Source organism: Canis aureus, chromosome 17, assembly GCF_053574225.1.
Source record: "Canis aureus isolate CA01 chromosome 17, VMU_Caureus_v.1.0, whole genome shotgun sequence".
Lineage (NCBI taxonomy): Eukaryota > Metazoa > Chordata > Mammalia > Carnivora > Canidae > Canis > Canis aureus.
This window is the reverse complement of record NC_135627.1, coordinates 4235860-4255952: the sequence shown is the minus strand read 5'-3', so window position 1 is coordinate 4255952 and position 20093 is coordinate 4235860. Positions and strand designations below refer to the sequence as shown.

The window sequence follows — 20093 nt, the reverse complement described above, 5'->3', positions numbered from 1 at the left end:
CTTTGATGTAACTGAAATAGTTTTAATGTGAACTGCACTCTATGCAGCAGTGCTAAACATGCTTTTAGTAAGAGAATGGAGCAGAAACATGTTGTTAGCTTCTTTGCCTCTGGGTGTTTCAGCAGCACCGATCCTTGTCCTGTCCAGACAGCTCGAATCCAAAAGCAGTGAAAAGAAAACATAATGGGTAATTATGAGTTATAATGGTGAAATATATTTAAATTTTTAAAATCACGCTCTAAAGTAAGAATATTTTCAAATTAAAAATGTTTCCAGACAGATGGTAGCTATACTTGTGGTGAATTGTAGCATATCAACTTGTCAAATCACTCAGTGGTTCACCTGAACTAATGTAATATGGTGTGTCAATTACACTCGAATTAAAAAAAAAAAAAAAGAAAGTTTCCAGATCATTCTTATATTTAGAAGATTGTAAATACTTTCATGAACTCCTAGATTTATGTTTTATTATTTTTTAAAGATTTTATTTATTTTAGCGAGAGAGAGAGAGAGAGAGAGAGAGAGCAGGGGGAGGGGCAGAGGGAGAAGGAGAAGCAGACTCCTGGCTGAGCAGGGAGTCTGATGCGAGGCTCGATCCCCAGGACCCTGAGATCATGACCTGAGCCAAAGGCAGATGCTCAACCCACTGAGCCATCCAGGGTCCCAACTCATAGATTTATAAATAGATTTCACACCACATATGTGGGTCTCAATGGCCACTACATCTTGTATGAAGGTTTCTAAACCTCATCGCATTGTCAAAAGCTGTACATATACAAATGACAGTAGTGTTTCCATGGTAACCCATGTAGGTTAATATTGGCTTGCAACCTCAGGAGTTGGGGGTGGGGGACAAAACTGGCAACTGGCCTCCCATCCACAGAAGGCAACGGGGACCAAAGAAAGAAGGAGACCACTGCAGATTGGTGGGTGGTGGGTATAATAAGCAAGGGAACTTACAAAGGGGGGGCTTGTCTTGGGTTGCTGCAAGGCAAGCAGATCTCTGCATCAGCCTGCCAGAACCTTAGAAGTTTATGTAGAGGCCTTAACAATGTGGTTCAGTCACGTAGTCTCCAAGTGATCTCAGGAACACATTACTCTCTCAAGGCTTAGTCCTGGAAAACAGCTCCTGATGTGGGAATGGTGGGTGGAATGTGCATTCAAAGGACAGGAGAGGGAGTTGGAACTTCCAGCTGCCCAGCACCAGCTCACAGGGCCACTTGTGCTCACCTCCTCTGGATGACCACCCTCAGCAGAGAACAGGCACATTTAAGAGGCAAATAGCTTAAAATGAGAGTGAAACTGACATGGCAAAAAAAAAAAAAAAAAAATGTGTACTTGGCTGTAAAGCCTGAGAAGTAGTGCCCAGTATTATTTGGAGAAACCAAATTCTTGCAATCTAGAAGAAAATAGGAACTTCACAAATGATATAGCTCAGGTAACGTATAGTTCAGGGAATCCAAATGTGTTACTTACTCACGTATGGCACAGTATCATCTTTGCAAAGACTTCTGAAAGATCATCTACTCTTAAGAAGAAATATTAATTATTAGATGAATTTGAATTAAAATCTGGGAGGCTTCAACTGATTATGTTTATAAGATAATTGCTGGAAATCTTATCATTTGCTCCTGGTATTTTGCTATGCACTACACTTGAGGTAATTTATTTTTAAACTGATTCATTCAAAATGGATGATACACAGACAAGTGCGGTTTTGGGGCGTCATTCTGCAATTTAGAAATTTTGACATTTCAATTGATTTTCCTCATTTCCTTTCATCACAGCCAGTGATTATTCAAGGAAATTCTTACAAGTGGCCTGATGGCAGCCTTAAAGACACGTAAGTAAAGATTTCTACTCCTGACCAAGAAGGAGTTGTAAAAACCAAATGTACCCTCCTGCCCAAAACAACTAAAAAGTGATACAAAATGCACAGAAGAATATTTTTCAAGGTGCTGTACACTAGTAGTGAAGGGCAATGGTCCCTGAGCCTAGTGCCCGGAGCAGATGGTCAGATGCTGAGCAGGGAGAGTAACCCAGGTGGAGACACAGGCTGAGAACCTGAGGACACCACGAGGACACCAGGCTGACCAGAGTCTGCAGACAGGGTACCAGAGGTGAGAGAGCTGAACTATGAGAAAACCCCAGAAATCTGCAGGCAATCTTCCTCAATTCTTCACGTGAGTATTGATCTGTTCACACATGAAGAAAACACCCAAGGCTGGGAAGTAACTACTCAAAGAATCATAGAGAGCAATCGATGGGGTTCACACTGAGCTGTTCTACTTCCAACAGTCATGATGTAAAACCTCATAATTTGGGGAGCATTAGATAGAGAACTTCACATGGATACTTATGTAGCTCAAATGCAGGGGACAATCAGACCTAGATGGAGCATGGCTTTTGTCTACCCATCAGTTTCAAAGTAACATCCAAAAGGATCGGACAATTTCTAAGTAACTTAACTGTGTCACAGAACAAAGCTTAATAATATTTATAAGAATGCAAAATATCTAGCAACCGGAAAGGAAAATTGCAGTGTTTATGCAATCGAAAATAACCAGTCATGCAAAGAAATACAAAAATGTGTCTCATAACAAGAAAAAATAATCAGTGGAAACCAAACCAGATGACAGAAGTAGTAGATAAGGACGTTAAGATGGTGAACTAGAGGCCAGTCCTCCATGCTTGGCGTGAACACAGGGCTGTGGTACCCTGGGAGCTGATAATCATCTTTAGAATGGTGGAATGGGCGTCGTGGAAGAGCTTGGATTGTCTGCAACACTGTTATAAATCAAGGATTTCCACCAGTTATTGGAGGAAACGTCACCCAGGTTGTGCTCCATATGGATTTGTGTGTGTGTGTGTGTGTGTGTGTGTGATTTTACCAGAATATTTTTTTTTTTACCAGAATATTTGTATTTGACAGAAGAGTTAACAATGGATGATACAGCATTGAGTTATGTTAGTTACAACCAAGTTGTTGGTTATGGAAGAAAAGGGAACTCAGCCCCATCTTCTTGTTTATTGTCTTGTCCTTAGCTTGGACATAGCTTTTCTTTAAAAGATTACAAGGGCTATTTGTTTCACATCCTGGCAAGTTAAAGTGAAGATTTGAACAATATGGTTCTCAAATATTTAAATAATTTCTATGAATGGAGCCATAGGATGGTTTTGTGGTTGTGGATTACATTATTCCCATGGTCCAAGGGAGTGTGCCTTCTCTGAAAGCCATGCAGCCATCAAATATTACAAGAAAGAGGGACGCCTTGTGGCTTGGTGGTTGAGCATCTGCCTTCGGCTCAGGGTGTAATCCCGGGATTCCAGGATCGAGTCCCATATTGGGCTCCCCGAAGGGAACCTGCTTCTCCGTCTGCCTATGTCTCTGCCTCTCTCTGTGAGTCTCTCATGAATAAATAAATAAAATCTTAAAAAATATATTACAAGAAAGATTCTGGAAGTTCTGAAACATATGCTTTTGGGGAAATATATGGTGCTCTCCTGGATGACCTCTGGTGGTTTGACATTAAAACTATGTCATGGTCAAAAGCAGAAGTGAAGAAACAGCAGTCGGTGCCACTGAAGTTTTTATTTAGCCTCGTTATAAGAAGAGAATATATACATCTTTGGTTGGATGCGTTCTGCACACAGAGGACAATATTAAGACCTTGCCTCATGATTGTGGATGGCAACGTACCAGTTCATCTTCTCATCTGGATATAGAAAGGTGGACTATACTCTAGTGCCAGATTCTTGGGAAGATTGAAAAATCCCATTAAGTCTAAGAACAAAAGCTAAACACATGCTGTTTTAATCAGTGGCCAGTTGTATTTGGGGGATGGAAGAACTGGCCATGAAAAAGCACAGAGCAGTCAGGTACGCAGCAAAGATCTTTGCTGTCTTGATGCTGAGGAACCACTAGCACTATGCCGAGTTCAGCAGCTTACAGCTACCGCTATCGTGTGCCGAGCAGGTGGCATGAGTGCCTGCAGGTGAGGACGGCTTTCGCGGGGCGATGCCAGCACGCTGCAGAGACGTGCATAGCTAGATCCCCGGGCAGCACCAGACACGAGAGGATTCAGAGTGGGTGCTCACAGACAAGGCACTAGTAATGCTGTTCCCAATCGTACTCACGTTTTCCTGTCTAAATAACTGCTTACAGCCTTTGATAGAGTACACAGTGGAAAATCTGGACATATACACGGAAAGGGACTCCAGGGGAAAGAAAAGAAAGCAGATTCCCACGTACCGACTGCCGCAGTGCCACTTCATGGTTATTTTGGCAGCTAACGTTTCTGGGGTGGATATGCTAAAAGAAAAATGAAAATCCTCACACTTCAACCAAGGTGGATGGACTGAGGAGTTGCCTGGGCTTGAGAAACTTCTGCATGTGGCAAAGTTGGGAGCACACTGGCTGTAGTGCACTCTTGCGTCTGACATGGTTAGTAACCATCCTCCTTGGAGGTACTTCTTCCAGCCTTTCTTTGTAAAAGCACTGGGCTCTGTCAACTTTTATGGGTTCATCTGTGATGCCAACATTACTAAATATGTGATTTGATTCCTCTTAACTGCTTATAAGTAGCATAGGGCTTAAGGAATTACTACAGAGATGCAAATTCAGAAATTGTGCCTTTGGTGTTTTATGATTTTTCTGAAGATCATGGTTAAGATTCAAACTGAGTAAGGGATTTTCTGGATTCTTTTCAGATCGATATATTTGACTATATTTGGGGCTGATTCACTTCCCTAATTGTAGCCTTCAGTTCCTTCATCAATGAAATAATTGACCTTTAAGATCTTTTTTCAAACCATCATTCCATCTTTTCATGAAATATCAAAATTTTCTTGAGGCATAGAACTGAAACTGTCATTTTTTAAAATTCCAAATTAAAGTACTTGTCCCTCTATTGCAGAAAGGATGAAGAATCTTCAGAAGCTTCAGTTGCACCTTAAAGATGTGGGGAAGCATCAGGAAACTGCTGTGGCAGGTAACTTTTAAATCCTTTAGGAATGGCCATGGGGTGTCTGGGTGGCTCAGTTGGTGAAGCGTCTGCCTTTGGCTCAGGTCATGATCTCATGTCCTGGGATTGAGCACAAGGTCAGGCTCCCTGCTTAGTGGGGAGTCTGCTTCTCCTTCTCCCTCTGCCCGTTCCTCTTTATTAAAAGATTAATACATTTTTTTAAAGATTTATTTATTTATTCATGAGACACACACACACACACACACACACACACACACACACAGAGGCAGAGACATAGGCAGAGGGAGAAGCAAGCTCCATGCAGGGAGCCCGATGCGGGACTTGATCCTGGGCCTTCAGGATCACACCCTGGGCTGAAGGCAGGCACTAAACCACTGAGCCACCCAGGCATCCCAAAAGATAAATAAAATCTTAAAAAAAAAATCCTTTAGGAGTGTCCTGGGCCTCCTGCTTGTTCAAATCTGGACTATAATTGCAGCATAGACATTTCAAGCCACCAGCTGCAAACATTGCAGAAGCCTGTGTTTTTTTCACACCTCTGTCTATTTAGTTTGACTGAGTAGCCCTGTACCCCAAATTCACATACAAAACTGAGGCAAAGGTGGGTTCATTTTTCAGGATTGATTTGTATGGGTGCTGTTGCTATTAATTTATAATATATGGAATATTTAACATAGAGTTTTTGTAAAGAACTGGGATTTGGGGATCCCTGGGTGGCGCAGCGGTTTGGCGCCTGCCTTTGGCCCAGGGCACGATCCTGGAGACCCAGGATCGAATCCCACATCGGGCTCCTGGTGCATGGAGCCTGCTTCTCCCTCTGCCTGTGTCTCTGCCTCTCTCTCCCTCTCTCTGTGTGACTATCATAAATAAATAAAAATTTAAAAAAAAAAAAAAAAAAAAAAGAACTGGGATTTGCTGTACTTCAGTATGTACATACGTATGTATGTATTTTTAAAGGTGTATTTATTTATTTTAGATAGAAAGAGAGTGAGTTAGAGGAGGGGCAGTGGGAAAGAATCTCAAGCAGATTCCTTGCCAAGTGGGGAGCCTGACGTGGGGCTCAGTCTCATGACCCATGAGATAATGACCTGGGCAGGAAAACAGGGAGTTTGACACTTAACCAACTGAGCCACCCAGGCATCCCTCTTATACTACAGTATTTATAATTAATGTGTCTCATTCTTTTGCAAAAATTATGCAAGCTGTTAGATGCATAATGAGAGCTTTCTGAACTTTAAAGATAAAATAAATGTACTGCCCTAATTCAGTTAGACTTTCTTTTTGTGGCTGCACGAATCTTTGATCACATAACACGTGCTGACAGAAGCACCACTGGCTTCTTACGCTACGCCCTCCTCCGTGAAAGCTTTGCCTTAGATTTATTGAACTCATATGCTTTGCCTTTAGCTCATGTCTGCTTTTTTAACTAGTAAAACTACCTTGCCTCATTATTGTGTTTTTAATCATTTGGGCACATTTAATCAATTGTGTCTGAAACAGGCTAAAACAAATACTTAACCAAAGTTATATTTTAAATAAATAGCAAATAATTGTGTACACATTGAATGTTGGTAATTGTTGAATGTCTACATGTGTTTAGATAAAAAAATATATATATATATATGAGTGAGGGCAGCCCTGGTGGCCCAGCAGTTTGGTGCCACCTTCCGCCCAGGACATGATCCTGGAGACCCGGGATCAAGTCCCGGGGGGCTCCCTGCGTGGAACCTGCTTCTCCCTCTGCCTGTGTCTCTGCCTTTCTCTCTCTCTCTCATGAATAAATAAATAAGATCTTTTAAAAAATATATGAATGAAAAGTCATAGTAAGTGTATGTTTCAAGGAAAATTATTTAACAAACTATTTTCATTGTAAAGAAAAACTGGATTTTTAACCTCTTTTTTCCGAACAGTAATTAGTGATTTGTATCTTGAAGAACTTCTCTCAGTGGCAAGGCATTACTGATTTTAAGCAAAGCAAAGAATATTTGAGTAGGCGGTGGATATGAACCTGTGGCTTTAACAAATGAATTCACTTGTCCGAGAGGAAGGTGGCATTTCTATACCAACAGATTTACTAAACTAAATAAATTAACCAACTGCTGTTATTCTCTGGCATTTTTGCATTAATCACTAAATACATTCATCTCTCAAAGAAGTGACTGGTAACCTAGAGATATCACTGAGATATCTCTGTGGCTTTAATATTATTTGATAGAAGGTCGGAAGTAAAGAAGAAATTGATGTCAATTTGTCTCTTACAATTTGCATATTTTTCTAAATCAAGATCATTTTGTACAGCAATAGGCATGGTATACAGATAGACTTTTCCATAAGAGATTTACACTGAGTGAAATTACTTTCTTTACTCCTAATAATTGGATGCGCAAATTAGACGTAGTCAACTTCTAAGCCATAGCCCTATTCCTATGTTCTGTGACTTTGGTCCATATATGGAATATATGAAAGAATATTGCTTTAAAATTCTTTTCTTTTGATGTAAAATTTTTATACTTTATGTAGACTTGAGATAAATGTAAATTGTACAAATACTCCAAATAAAATGCAGAGATTGTAACATTGGATAAAAAAAAAAAGACCTGATTATATGGTTTTCATAAGAATCTGTTGGTTTGCAAACTTGGAAGCTTCCTTGGTAAAATCTGGAACCTGCTCCCTCCCATACCCAGAAGGCAAAGAGAGACAGAAGAGAAGCCTGCCAGCCACTCCAGATGGGTCGGTGGAAGTTTAATAAGTGAAGCTTTACACATGAGGCTTGTCTTGGGCTGTGGCAAAAGAGGTAGATCTCTGCATCTGTCCACCAGAATCTTCTAGTTTATAACGAGACTTACCTGCATGCAGTCATGAGGACCCTTCCGATGATCTTTTTTTTAATATTTATTTATTCATAAGAGACACAGAGAGAGGCAGAGGGAGAAGTAGGCTCCTTGCTGGGAGCCCAATGTGGGATTCGATCCCAGATCCCGGGATCAGGACCTGAGCCAAAGGCAGACGTTCAACCGCTGAGCCACCCAGGCATCCCTGCCCTTCTGATGATCTTAACAGCACCTTGCTCGCTCAGGGCTGTGCCCCTGAAAATGGCTCCCACTGTGGAAAGAGTGGGCAGAAGGTAAATTCCAAGACCAGGGGAGAGTGAGGTGAGGAGCCTCTGATCGCCCTGGGCCAGCTCACTAGTCAACTGGTGGTCATGTCCTCTTGATGCCCATCTCCAACAGAATCACACTTTAAATATAAAGATACAAAGAATTTTTAAAAGTGAAAAGATGAAAAGAGATACTACGGTAACAACAAAAAGAAGATTGCAAGTGATAAAGGAATCATTTCCTTAGGAGTACATAACAGTTGTAAGCATTATGTGCCCAAACCAGAAATTCTAAATATGTGAAATGAAAACTGAGCGAATTGTAAGAAGAAATATAAAAGGTCACGGTTAGAGTTGGGGATCTCCCCCACCCCCGAGTCTCTTCTCATAAGGGCACCAGTCCCCTTGGTGAGAGCTCTACCCTCGTGACTGAATCACCTCCCAAATGTCCTTCCTTCTGTCACCATCACACTGGGGGTTAGGATTTCAACATTCTGATTTTGGGGGTATAACAAACATTCAGTTCATAGCAAAGAGATAAACTGGACTTTTATACAAATTGTCAACCATGGGTTAAAACTGTGTGGTGATTTAGAAAACTATACTGTGTTTCTCAGTAATACACATGAAATACTCCATTTGCTGGCTCCTAAGGACACTTGTAGACACATGACCAAACTGGATGTGTTGCTTTATGGGGAATGAGTGTCTCCATTCCCCAAACTAATAAGAATTAGCAAATTACTTTATTTCTGTGTTTAAATTGCTGGTTCATCTGAGAACGATATATTAGCGGGACAGTAGATTATGAGTGTAGCAAAGCACAAAGAATTCACTGCACACACTTTTCCATAAGATCATTTATGCTCTGAAAAGTGACAAAAACTTTAATTTAGGGTGTGTACATAGCCAGGTTCAGTGGGGTTTCTATTTAAGACATTCTTTTACTAGCATGTACCTCATAGGGTTACTGAGCTGGGTAATGACTGCCTCTGTGCAAGCAAAATAATTACTATTCCAGCATCAGATGTCTCCATGTAAACAGAGCACTCGCCAACAGCAGACCAGCATTTATATCTGACTTTAAAGAGAAAAGTTATCTTCAGGAACTGAACCAATATTGACATTCTTAATAATATATTGCCTATATGCTTAGATAGCAGAATTATTTTTTAAAATCTTATCGAAGTCAGTTGTGTATTTGAAGCCGCTGTGGTGACTGATGAAGCAGACTGTAATGGGAATTGCTAGAATGCAAACATGATGCTTTTCATGATTTATGGGTTTTTCTTTACATATTTCTCTCTTACTTTCTTCTTCTAAGGTACTAATGTAGACCTTAGATATATAATAGATACATATATCAAATACATAATCTATATTTCAGAAATATAAGCACTTTAGGGACACCAAACATAAACTCTCCCTCTGAATCCATATTAGTATTTTAACTGACACCTCTTGTTTGATGTCTATCAGTTTTAAGTGCTGGTTACCACTGGCATGATCGTGGTTTGGCTCAGGTTGTGATCTCATGGTGCTGGGATTGAGCCCTGCATCTGGCTCCAGGCTCAGTGTGGAGTCTGCTTGAGATTCTCTCTCTCTCTCTCTCAAATAAATAAGTACAATCTTTTTTTTTTAAAGTGTTGTTTACTGGAGCTAACTTTTGGTAGAGTAAATTTGTGCAAGTTTCTTCTGTTATAGAAATCATATAATATAGAGAGAAATGGGATGGTTTCATGTAAATTGCAACACAGTAAATATAGAAATGGGCAACAGTCCTCACAGCACATTGCTATTTCTTGGTGCCAGTGTATAAAACGTCAAGGTAACAATTAGGTGTTGAAATATTTATTTTACTCTTAATTCAGAATCATTCTTACTAGTCACTACTTAGTACTATTGTTGAATTGCTTCGATAAAGTCAATGATCCTGTAAATTAATTTAGTAAGAATTGAATCTGACTTGGGACCACATTCTTGTCACATTATGAATGGAAACATCTCCATATCATCTCATAGTATATAAGGTAAGTTAATTCACTTAACCGATCCCATCTTAGCATTCACAAAGTGTATCTCAAGTCACAGGAAAACATGAAATCTAAATGAAAATTAATATGGTATCTCAAAATCTCAAAATCACCATTGAGTCCACTCATGAACATGCAGTGTATGAGGTTATTTAAGTATGAAATTTTGTGTTCCATCAGGGAACTCCAAATTCTATATTTTTATATGCTCATGTATTATGCTTTATTTAGATGAGAACAATCTGAATAATTAATATGATTATGAAGTCTTTTGAATAAAGTTATTGCATATGTGTTTTACATAAGGCCCTTTGCTATTATATACTATAAAGTGTGTGTGTGTGCATGCATCATACGAACCCTAGGATTAATACAGCCTATAGCTCTCATGGCAAAATGTGGACTGTGAAACATGTCTCCAGGGCCACGCACAAACACAATTTTGGGAGGTGGGTGTGGAAATCATCTCTTCTGCCGTGAAAACTGCTACCGAAAGCGGATCCCTAGAGAAAGGCTTGACCTTGCCCATGCTCCTCTTCTGGTCCCACGCGGAAATTCATGTTTTGGAGAGTCCAGGAGCGTCCCGGAGGCTCTCAAGGACCGGAGCGGGAAGGACGGTAGGGCCTCTGCGTCTCTAAAAGGGTCCCTCGTGTCGCCCGGTGACAACTGCCCCGTCCCCGCGACGGCCTTTGTTCTGGTCCTGGTCGGACAGTCCGGGAAGGAAGCGGGGTGGCAGCGCCAGGTCACGACTCCCGCGGCCCCGCGCTCCCCGCTCCCCTCCAGCTCCCGCGCTTCCTGCACGAGTCAGGAAGGGAAAGTTGGACGAGGGAGCCCCATTCCGGGACTGTCAGCAAGGCGGGGGCGGGGGCCCGCGGGGGAGGATCGGAGGCGCGGGGAGCCGAGCCAGAGGCGCGGTCTCCGGAGGCGCGTGAAAGCGTGGGAAGGAGGGAGGCCGGGCCCGGCGCGGAGCGAGCGCGAGCCGCGGGGGCGGGGGCGGGGGCGGGCGGGGGCGGGCGGCGCCCCCGACACCCGGAGCCGAGCCGGCGGCCGGCGGGGCGCGCGGGGAGGGGCGAGCGCGGCCGCGGGTCCGGGGGGGCGGGCCGAGCCAGCGCAGCCCCGCGGGCTCCGAGCGGCCCCGCAGCGCGCCCCGAGCCCCGCGCCCCGCGCCCCGCGCCCCGCGCCCCGCGCCCTTCCCGCACCCCGGGAGCCGTCGCCCCCGCGCACCTTCGCGGCGCTCCCCGAGCCGACCCCCGCGTGGGCGCCGCCGGCTGCGCGCGTCTCCCGTGGACCCTCCTGCGGCAGGTAGGGCGGCGGCGGGGCGCGGGGCGCGGGGCGCGGGGCGCGGGTCTGGGGGAGGGCGGGGTGCGGGCTGCTCCACCTGGGTCGCGGGGCTCCCCGCCCGGGTCCAGCGCGGAGGGGGCGCGTGGGGAGGACGCCCGCGGTCCTTCCCCGGGAGGGGGCGGCGAGGAGGGGCGTGCACCGGCGGGAGCAGCAAACCTCCCGAGCCCGGACCTCGCCGGGGACCGAGGCGGCACCGGCCGGAGGGGGGCCCGGGAAGCCCGAGGCGCTGCGGGAGACGGGGGGGGGGCGCGCACACCCACGGGGCCGTCCTCCTCCTCTTTTCTTTGGGCACGAAACAGAGCGACTACTTGGGAGAACAAAGATGCAGAAGGAGGCTGAAGGAGGGCTCCCGGCCGTGGCCTCCGCCGCTGACCGCGCCGACCCCGGACCGCGACCCGCCGCCCGAGGTCCCCATTGTCTCGGCGGCCGGGCCGCCCCCGTGGGCCGGGTCGGGGTCGCGGGGCGGCGAGGGACCCATCCGGGGCTCGGGGCTCGGGGCTCGGGGCTCCCGCTCCCCTCGGCCCCCGCCCACCGTCCCTGGCTGGGCGAGACCCACCGGCTGGGGATGGGGGGGTGGGGGGCGGGGGGGGCTGGGCTCGGCGGCACCTTGCACGCCCCCAGGGTAACGGGGCCGGTTTCGGTCAAGTTCTACCCGTGCATCTGCGTGCACCCGGGAGCTGCAGCTCCTCGCTCGCGCCTCGGATCTCTTGTCTTGGGGCGTGAGCCAATACGTTTAAATTGTGTGTTCATCCTTTGCCACCTGGTAATTATTTTGCCACTGGAAGAGAACGGATCGTGTTTGGCCGAGCGGGGCCCGGTAACACTTAGCTGTTCCGAATGGGCCAAGGGGGTGTGCTGAGGGGCTGTGTCCTGCCGGACGGACGCAGCAGAGCCCCGGGAGCGCGGGTCCTGCGCGGCCTTCTTGCAGGACCGCAGGAGATGTGTGCAGTGTCTGTTGGGGGGAAGGTTGCAATGCCCCGCACACGTTTGCCGTGGGTTCTTGGGGTACTTATGAAGCCCCCGCAGTCTGTCTGTGTGTCTCCCAGTGATCTTCACTTACAATGAGGAGTAAGAACAGGAGACCCCAAGATCAGCCCTGAGCTCCTGAAGTCAGAGCCACGCATGACTGAGAGAGCGGGGCAGCCACAGACCTACCTGGACCACCAAGTTTCCTCTTGATGGGATAAATTAAATTTTGCTCTCGATGCTTTAAGAGGCTTGGAAGATGATTTGTCAACCATGAGTTAAGAGTCCCTTCAAAGCACGTCAGATTGTGTGTTTGAAGTTTAGTTTATTAATATTATGCAAGCATATGTAACGTGAACTTAACATTAACCGGCTATGGTCCCTCCCAACATGTAACCAACCTGTGTGAGCCGCCGAGGTGTACATTTGAAGGACTTTCTGGAAACCAGAATATATGGCCATTGTTTTAGAGATAATGCCCCAGGGATATAGTCCTTGCTACAACAATCATCCAGAGTGTGATAGTTACTCACTAACGGAAAAAGAAGTTAAATCAGTAAAATTTCACCTAGAGGGCAAAATGTTAGGGTTCAGTTTATCCCTGTCCTTTGAGAATTGGGGGAGTGGAATTTGTTCAGCACATGCTAAAATAGCCAAAGTATTTTATTTTGCGTGTGAAATAATACTGTAAAGATTTTCCCTCCCTCTGATCTGAGAAGGCTCCTGTAACTGCTGTGGCAGGCCATGAATGTGGTCTGTGGGTAAGTCAGTACTCCTACAGATAAAGAATGTCCAGCCAATGTGAGCCCACTGCAGAACATGAATGTTCTTTAGGAATAGAAGCATTTCCTTCTCCTTAAGAAATCAGAAGATAAAACGTGGTGAATGAAAACACAATACATAAAATGCACACAGGATCCTAATATATATGCCTACGTGTAGGTGTGTGTGTAACTTGTGGATCATTTAATGTGTTAAAACATTTGCATAAATGAGAAAATATATTTCACTGGAACTGGGATATTTAAAAACGGCAGTTTTTTTTATATTTGACCTGTGGCAAGCTGAGCACCTCAAAATATGTATCTGCCTTTTTGGGATCTTCTCACCATGGCAGAGGACCCAGAAGACCTACGTCTTGTTTTCAAGGTCAGAGAGTTAGATCTTGGCAAGGTCCCTGGGCCTTGGTCTTTCTACCAAACAGGAGCGTCAGACCGGCGGGAAGGTTTGACCGTTAGCCCCTAAGAGGGAGACACGTGGGGTGGACCTTGCAGAGATGGTATGTTTTTAACAGCAGTGATCAAACTCCTCATATCTCTTCACCCCTTTCTCCTATGGTTCTCCTTCCCCCAACTCTTGTGGCCACTCCTCTGTCCTGGGTCCTTCTCTGTTCTCAGATTAAAACGTCATTTTATACAAGTTTCAGAGAGCAAAGGGTGAGCATGTCAAGAGAGCAGAAAACCTTTAATTGAAAATTACTTATTTAGTTTCAAAATGCGTATAACATACCTATATGGATGAAAGAAAAAAAGGCCAGGCAGTTTAAAAAAAAAAAAAAAAAGATGATTTTCATCCCAGGTGCATTGAGATGAGGAAGCAGTCCTAGGAAGTGAAGTGTCTTCATCCTCAGAAATTGAGAAGCTCACAAAAGCAACACTGGATCACTTGGAAGCTGTTTTCTCGAACCTGAGTTCTCTCCCCAGATCCTCTCAACTGCCCCTGGAAGGTGAGTGTAGGCAGGGCCACTCACTCCACATTCTCAATTTCCCTTCACTGCATTCTGTTCCAGCTACATGTGTAGATGGCCCCAGACAAAATTCAGCGACCTTCCAGAGCTCCCCTGCTGGGGGGTGATTATCACACTGTGTTCTGTTTTCATGTGCTCTTGCAATCTCCTGCCTGGGGTGAGACCCTCTGTGTGGACTCAGTCTATATGCCTTTTGAATATTGAACTGGTTCATTAGATGAAATCAAGCCCTTCCACTCACTGGCCTCTTAAGCAGGGACATTTTTCAGAGACGTGCTAAAGATTTTTGACCATGAAAAGTGATAAAAATGGATTAACAATTCTGTCGTGAATTTCCTGAGAAAGAGCAGTCATACAAGTGCATAGAGATTTGACTTTTGGAAAGAAGGTCACCCTCCTTCAAAGACTAGGCTTGTGCTCCCTGGTCTGATGAACTAGATGCCCCCAGAGGAGTCTGGTCAGAGTGGATTTCCTGAGCCCTCCAGAGACGGGTAGAATCAGAGCCTGGGATGGGGCAGGCACAGGCAGTCCCTCTGGCTAGCCCTGAGCGGTTTCCACGAGCACTTCATTTCAGAGCCACTGTGACAAGGCCACTCAAGAGTTCATATTTTGCCTCCTCCAGCCACCTACAAGTGCCTGTCGTCTTTCCCAACACAGAGAGAGATTTTCCAACTTGGTTATTTTCATATTTGATTACAGTAACTCAGAAGACCCACAGCACATCAGGCCACTGGTTCTAAGGAAGGGTAGGTTCCCAGTATCTAACTGTAACAACAAAGATACATAGACAGAGTGTTGATATTTTCTAATAGGTGGTAATTTTCTAATAGATGGTAAATTTCAAGTGACAGGATCCTATCAACTGGTCTATTTTATATTCCATGCTGGATTACAATACCTTCTATATAATTGTGTTAAAAAGGACACAGTTTTCAGAATTGGAGTGTGCTTGCTTCTATGGAAATGGAGAAGCTGGGCTCCAGTTGTCTGGATCACTCCCGTTCATTAGAGTTAGCCCAATGCTGTCCAGCTTCTATTCAGACGGAGCCACGGAAGCCCACCGCCACTCATATCCCCTGCCAGAGTGGTGTATGACAACAGACCCTCACCCCTTAGCGGCTCCTGATTCCTCAGTTTCCTGCTCTGTGTTTCTTCCCTCCAGTGGCCCTAGTGTGGCTCTTTGTGCAATCCCTTTGGGCCCTGCTTCTCCCCCATCCTTGTTCCACGAGGGGTCCTCTCCCCCTGCATGCAGCTTCGCACCTGCATCTCCAGCACTGCCCCTCTGGGTACTTTCAGGCCTGCATCTGCCTGTGGGACCATTTACCTGGACGACCCGGGCTGGCCTTCAGTGCCCCAGGTGGACTTTAGAATATCTGTTCCTGTCTCCAGGTCTCCTGCATGTGTCCCCTGACCCAGGGGTGGAATGCCACAGCAGCCTTCCCTCCCCACGACCGTCTCATCTGCCACTGTCCCTTTCCCTGGCTCCCCAGGTCAACCTGGTCTATCTGGGAGACACTGCTGAGAGTAGTCTTCTTCATTCTGACCCTTTATGGCTGTGCTTGGGCATGTCTTCATCTCCTGCCACGGCTGAGGGATCCGTTTGTCATTGCTGTTCCAGGCTGTCCCCTCAGATCCTGTCACAGAAGCCAGAGTGATTCGTCTTAAATGCCGGTTTGGCCATGAGGCCTTTTGCTGATAAGACTTCAGTGATTTCCTGTTAGCCACAGTATCCAGTACCTGGTCCTCTGCACAACCTGTGCTGTCCTTCTTGAGCCCCTCCTGCCGACCCTCCGGCCTCCTTGCATCAGTCCTTATATCTGCTACCTTGGGACAACACCGAGTTGAATGCAGTTCCCTACTCAGAATTTAGCCTGCCTTCCTTCCTTCCTTCCTTCCTTCCTTCCTTCCTTCCTTCCTTCCTTTTGTTCTATTTATTTAAAGATTTTATTTATTTGAGAGAGAGAGAGAGTGGATGCAAGCACAAGCAGGGGGAACAGCAGAGCAGTGGGAGAGGCAGGCCCCCTGCTTAGCAAAGAGCCCAATGTGGGGCTTAATCCCAGAACCCTAGGATCATGACCTGAGCAGAAGGCAGGCGCTTAACAGACTGAGCCACCCAGGCGCCCTTCTTTCTTTAATTTTAAAGATTGATTGATTGATTTGACAAAGAGAGAAAGAAAGAGAGAGCGCACAAGTAGGCAGAGTGGCAGGCAGCGCAAGAGGGAGAAGCAGACTCCCCAGTGAGCAGGGAGCCCGACATGGGGCTTGATCCCAGGACCCCAGGACCATGACCTGAGCTGAAGGCAGACACTTAACCCACTGAGCCACCTAGGATCCCCGTGTTTCGCATTTCTTAATGTGGAGACTTTATTCATTATCGTGTGTGCCAGGAATGTGCTTCTCACTCTGCTTAGCCGGAGTCAGATCCACATCTTTCTCCAATCGCCCACAGTCCGGGGATGTCCCTCTTCTGACATCTCCTTACTGCATGTACATCTTGTGCTTGTCCTTAGCGCTACTTGCTCTGCTTGAACATCTGACTTCCTGCTACGTGTCCTTGTGCACCTGTGTGTATGCACGTATGCATGTGTGCATAGCTTGGTAGATGTTGTATGAATGGTGTCAGCCCTGCAAAAGCAAAGCTGCTTGGTGCCCTGCGAATGCCCTTTCAGATTCCAGAACTGACTGCTCCCTGTGCTCCGACCACGTGGAGTCCTGTCTCACATTTTACTGGGGCTTGCCTCTCTGCCACCACCCCAGACCCTGCCCCACGGATCCCTCTGACTGTGTCCTTCTCCCTCCCATGGAAATCATCCGCTCATTTTACTGATAAGGAAAAGAAACCTAGAGAGACGGAGTAATTTATTCAGAGTTACACTGCTAGCTCAGGATGGATCGGGACTTGCATAAAGGTCTGGTTATTAATACTGTGCTCTTATCACTAAGCAAAAATCCAGGTTCCTTCTTTTTAAGAGAGAAACATTTTTCTTTTTGTAATGCTTCTTTAACAAGTACCATATAAAAACCATCTACGGCCAGGGGCTGCAAATTGTAGCCAAATATAACCTGTGGCTTGCATGCATTGTAGCCTGTAAAGCTACGCCTTGCCTTTCATTTGTAAAGGAGAGCAGAAACAGACAATAGGACACAGACAACAAAGAAGGTGTGACCAGGTGAGACCCTCCTAACCTAAAGCACTTGCTGTCTTGCCCTTTGCGGAAGATGACTGCTGAGCTTGATCCAGACCAACACTGGGGCCCGAAGGTCATGTTCAGTGTAGTTAATACGGAAGTTGACTTTGGTGAATCATCATCATCCCTCCAATAACTGGACTTATAAAAAATAAGTTGTAGATTTGCTGCATTTTAAGGAGACAAAAATGAAAGAAGAACCCACATTTCATTCTTTGAATGAATTGTATCCATTGCTTGTTTGGTATTCTTCTCCTTACCTCCCCCCCCCCCCCCCGCGATTGTCATGTAGATATTATCACTATTAAGTAATGTGAGTAAAATAAGTCCGTTATGTCCCGCCAAAAAATCGCTGAGAGCACTTTTTGGTTAAAAAATATGATTAAAAGTATGGATGAAGGTGAGTTTGATATTCATATTCTCAGAAACTAAATTGAATTATGCGTAAAAATAGGCATTTGAACATACTCTTTTTCTAGAACTGAAATGTTGAATGCCTTCTATTTCACTTCTATCACTAGAATTAGTGTTTTAAAAATAAACTTGGTAGGTTAACGCCTTTAGCATGTGGCACTGTATGCCTTTAATGAACACATTTGAAATATTAAATAATTCCTTTAAGAATGATAAAGTCTTATTCAGGCATGCTCATTTTCTTTCTAATTTAGATTATTGGTTATAAGCAGCTCAGTTATATGTGGTTGAGAGTCCCTGGGTAGAAATAATTCTGTGAGCTCTCAAATCTTCTTTTAAAAAGTCTATTAATATGCCTTTTATCTTTATGATTTGGGACAGCGAGTCATTAACTTTACATTTATTTCCAGTGATTTAAAACTAAATGCAAGAGCAAGACAAAGGAACTTTGGCGTAAGAAATAAAGGAATTTAGCAGAAGAGAATACCAAGGAGGGTATTTCATATGGACCGGAGCTTGCTGTTTTATTTTATAGCTTATAGAAAGAAACAAGTAACAGTTTTCTGGAGTGAAACAAAGACATTTCTCAGGAAGGGGTTCGCTGAAGCTACGCAGACATGAGAATTCAAAGGCGGATGATAAATAGAGTTTTCCTAATATAGGTGATAAAAGAGGCACTGAGGCAGGAAATTGCAGTCTGGATAAGACACAGTATGAATGTATAGTATAGTGTAAGTGGCCAAAAGGAGGTGAGCTTGAAACAGACAAGGATATGTTGGAATTCTGGCCCCATGAATACGAGGAAAAACCTTCCTAGACCTCATCTGTGAAATGGGGTGAACAGAGTGGCTGCCTTGTAGGGTAAAATGCGGGATTAAATGAGATTCGGCTTTCTGTACCTGCTTAGCTCAGGGCTTATCCTGGGCAGGAGCTCTGTAAATTCATGTCGTGGTGTCCTGCCTGGAGAAGATGGCAGTGTGCTAGGACTTTGGCTGGAGTTTCATTCTTGGAAAGTCTAGGTTACTTAAACAAGTTGGAGCGCTTTCTAAAAGCTTATTATTCAGAAGCAACGAGAGCGAGTTCTTTGATGGACTTGAATCTACTTACGAAATAACAACTTGGTGGCAGAAATGTGGTGAAACCTTGGGAGAAAAGGATCCCACTAGCTAGTTTTGTACAAAGTTGAAATGGTCTTATGCCTCGCAGATCACAGTGGATTTTGAAATGCCTAGAGGAAGGAGCCCAGGGGACAGAGGCTATACAATCAGACAGAGCAACATCATGGCTCTGCAGTCACATTTTGTCCTCATGAGGAAGCAAAGGAAGTCACATAGGAAGGCCACATCACTCCCTAGGGTCTGTGAGGTGACAAGTAGTGGGGGTGGAGCAGGAGCAGGTGTCCAAGTAAAGTGAAAAAGAGTAACATGAAACCCATAAGAAGAATGTCAGGACTGCATCTCATCATGAGGGCAGGTTTGGAAATGCAAAGACAATAAACAGGCTATTTTTGCAGTGTTTAGAATAAGAAGAGCAAGGCCATGATGAGCCTCTGCTTGGGTCTAATGATGTAAAAAGCAAAGATCACATAAAGATAGATCTCATCCCTCCTCTAAACTAGAGAATGAGCTTAAACAAGGAAAACAAATCAGAATCTTGTATTAAAGCCCAAGATAGATGAGGAAATTAAAACAACAATTCACTTATTTCTTTTAAGTGAATTCAGGTGAGACCCAGGTGAACTACAAATGTGATTGGGGGTGTCCTCAGCAATTGTGGGACATGATGTGGAATGATGAAACCTTAGAGAACTGGGCAGGTCAGATGTCCTGAGCTTCATAGGACTTCCTAGTGGCTATAGATTGGTGTGTAGATTCCTATAAAAAATAATACATTATATACATTACATATACATTATATAATATATATGTGTGTGTATGTATATATATATATACACACACACACACACACACACTCATCACAAATAATTTTTAAGCCATTACAAAAACAAGGAACCAGGATAGTTCACAAAAGTCAGTCATTACAAACTCACCTGACAACATATTTGAAAATCCAGTTACAATTAATCCTTCACTCTGCTCATCTACAAAATTAGGTGAATTAATTTCTAAGGTTCTTATTTATAAGAATTTACATTGGAGTTTAGTTTTATTTATTTATTTATTTTTGCTTTATGTGGTGTCAGTTTTTTTTTTAATTGTGGCAAAACACACAGAACAGAAAGTTTACCACCATAACCATTTTTTTAAAAAGACCTTATTTGTTTCATGAGAGACACAGAGAAAGAGAGGCAGAGACATA

At 44.6% G+C, this 20093-nt stretch overlaps 1 protein-coding gene across 1 annotated transcript in view; it reads left to right on the top strand.

Annotated features, from left to right (window-relative positions):
* Positions 1-11324: 11324 nt before the first annotated feature.
* MYO16 (myosin XVI) overlaps positions 11325-20093 on the top strand; it is a 594113-nt gene continuing 585344 nt past the window's right edge. The window contains exon 1 of the mRNA XM_077854971.1: positions 11325-11420. The gene's annotated coding sequence lies outside the window, so the exon portion shown is untranslated. The remainder of the gene's footprint in view (positions 11421-20093) is intronic.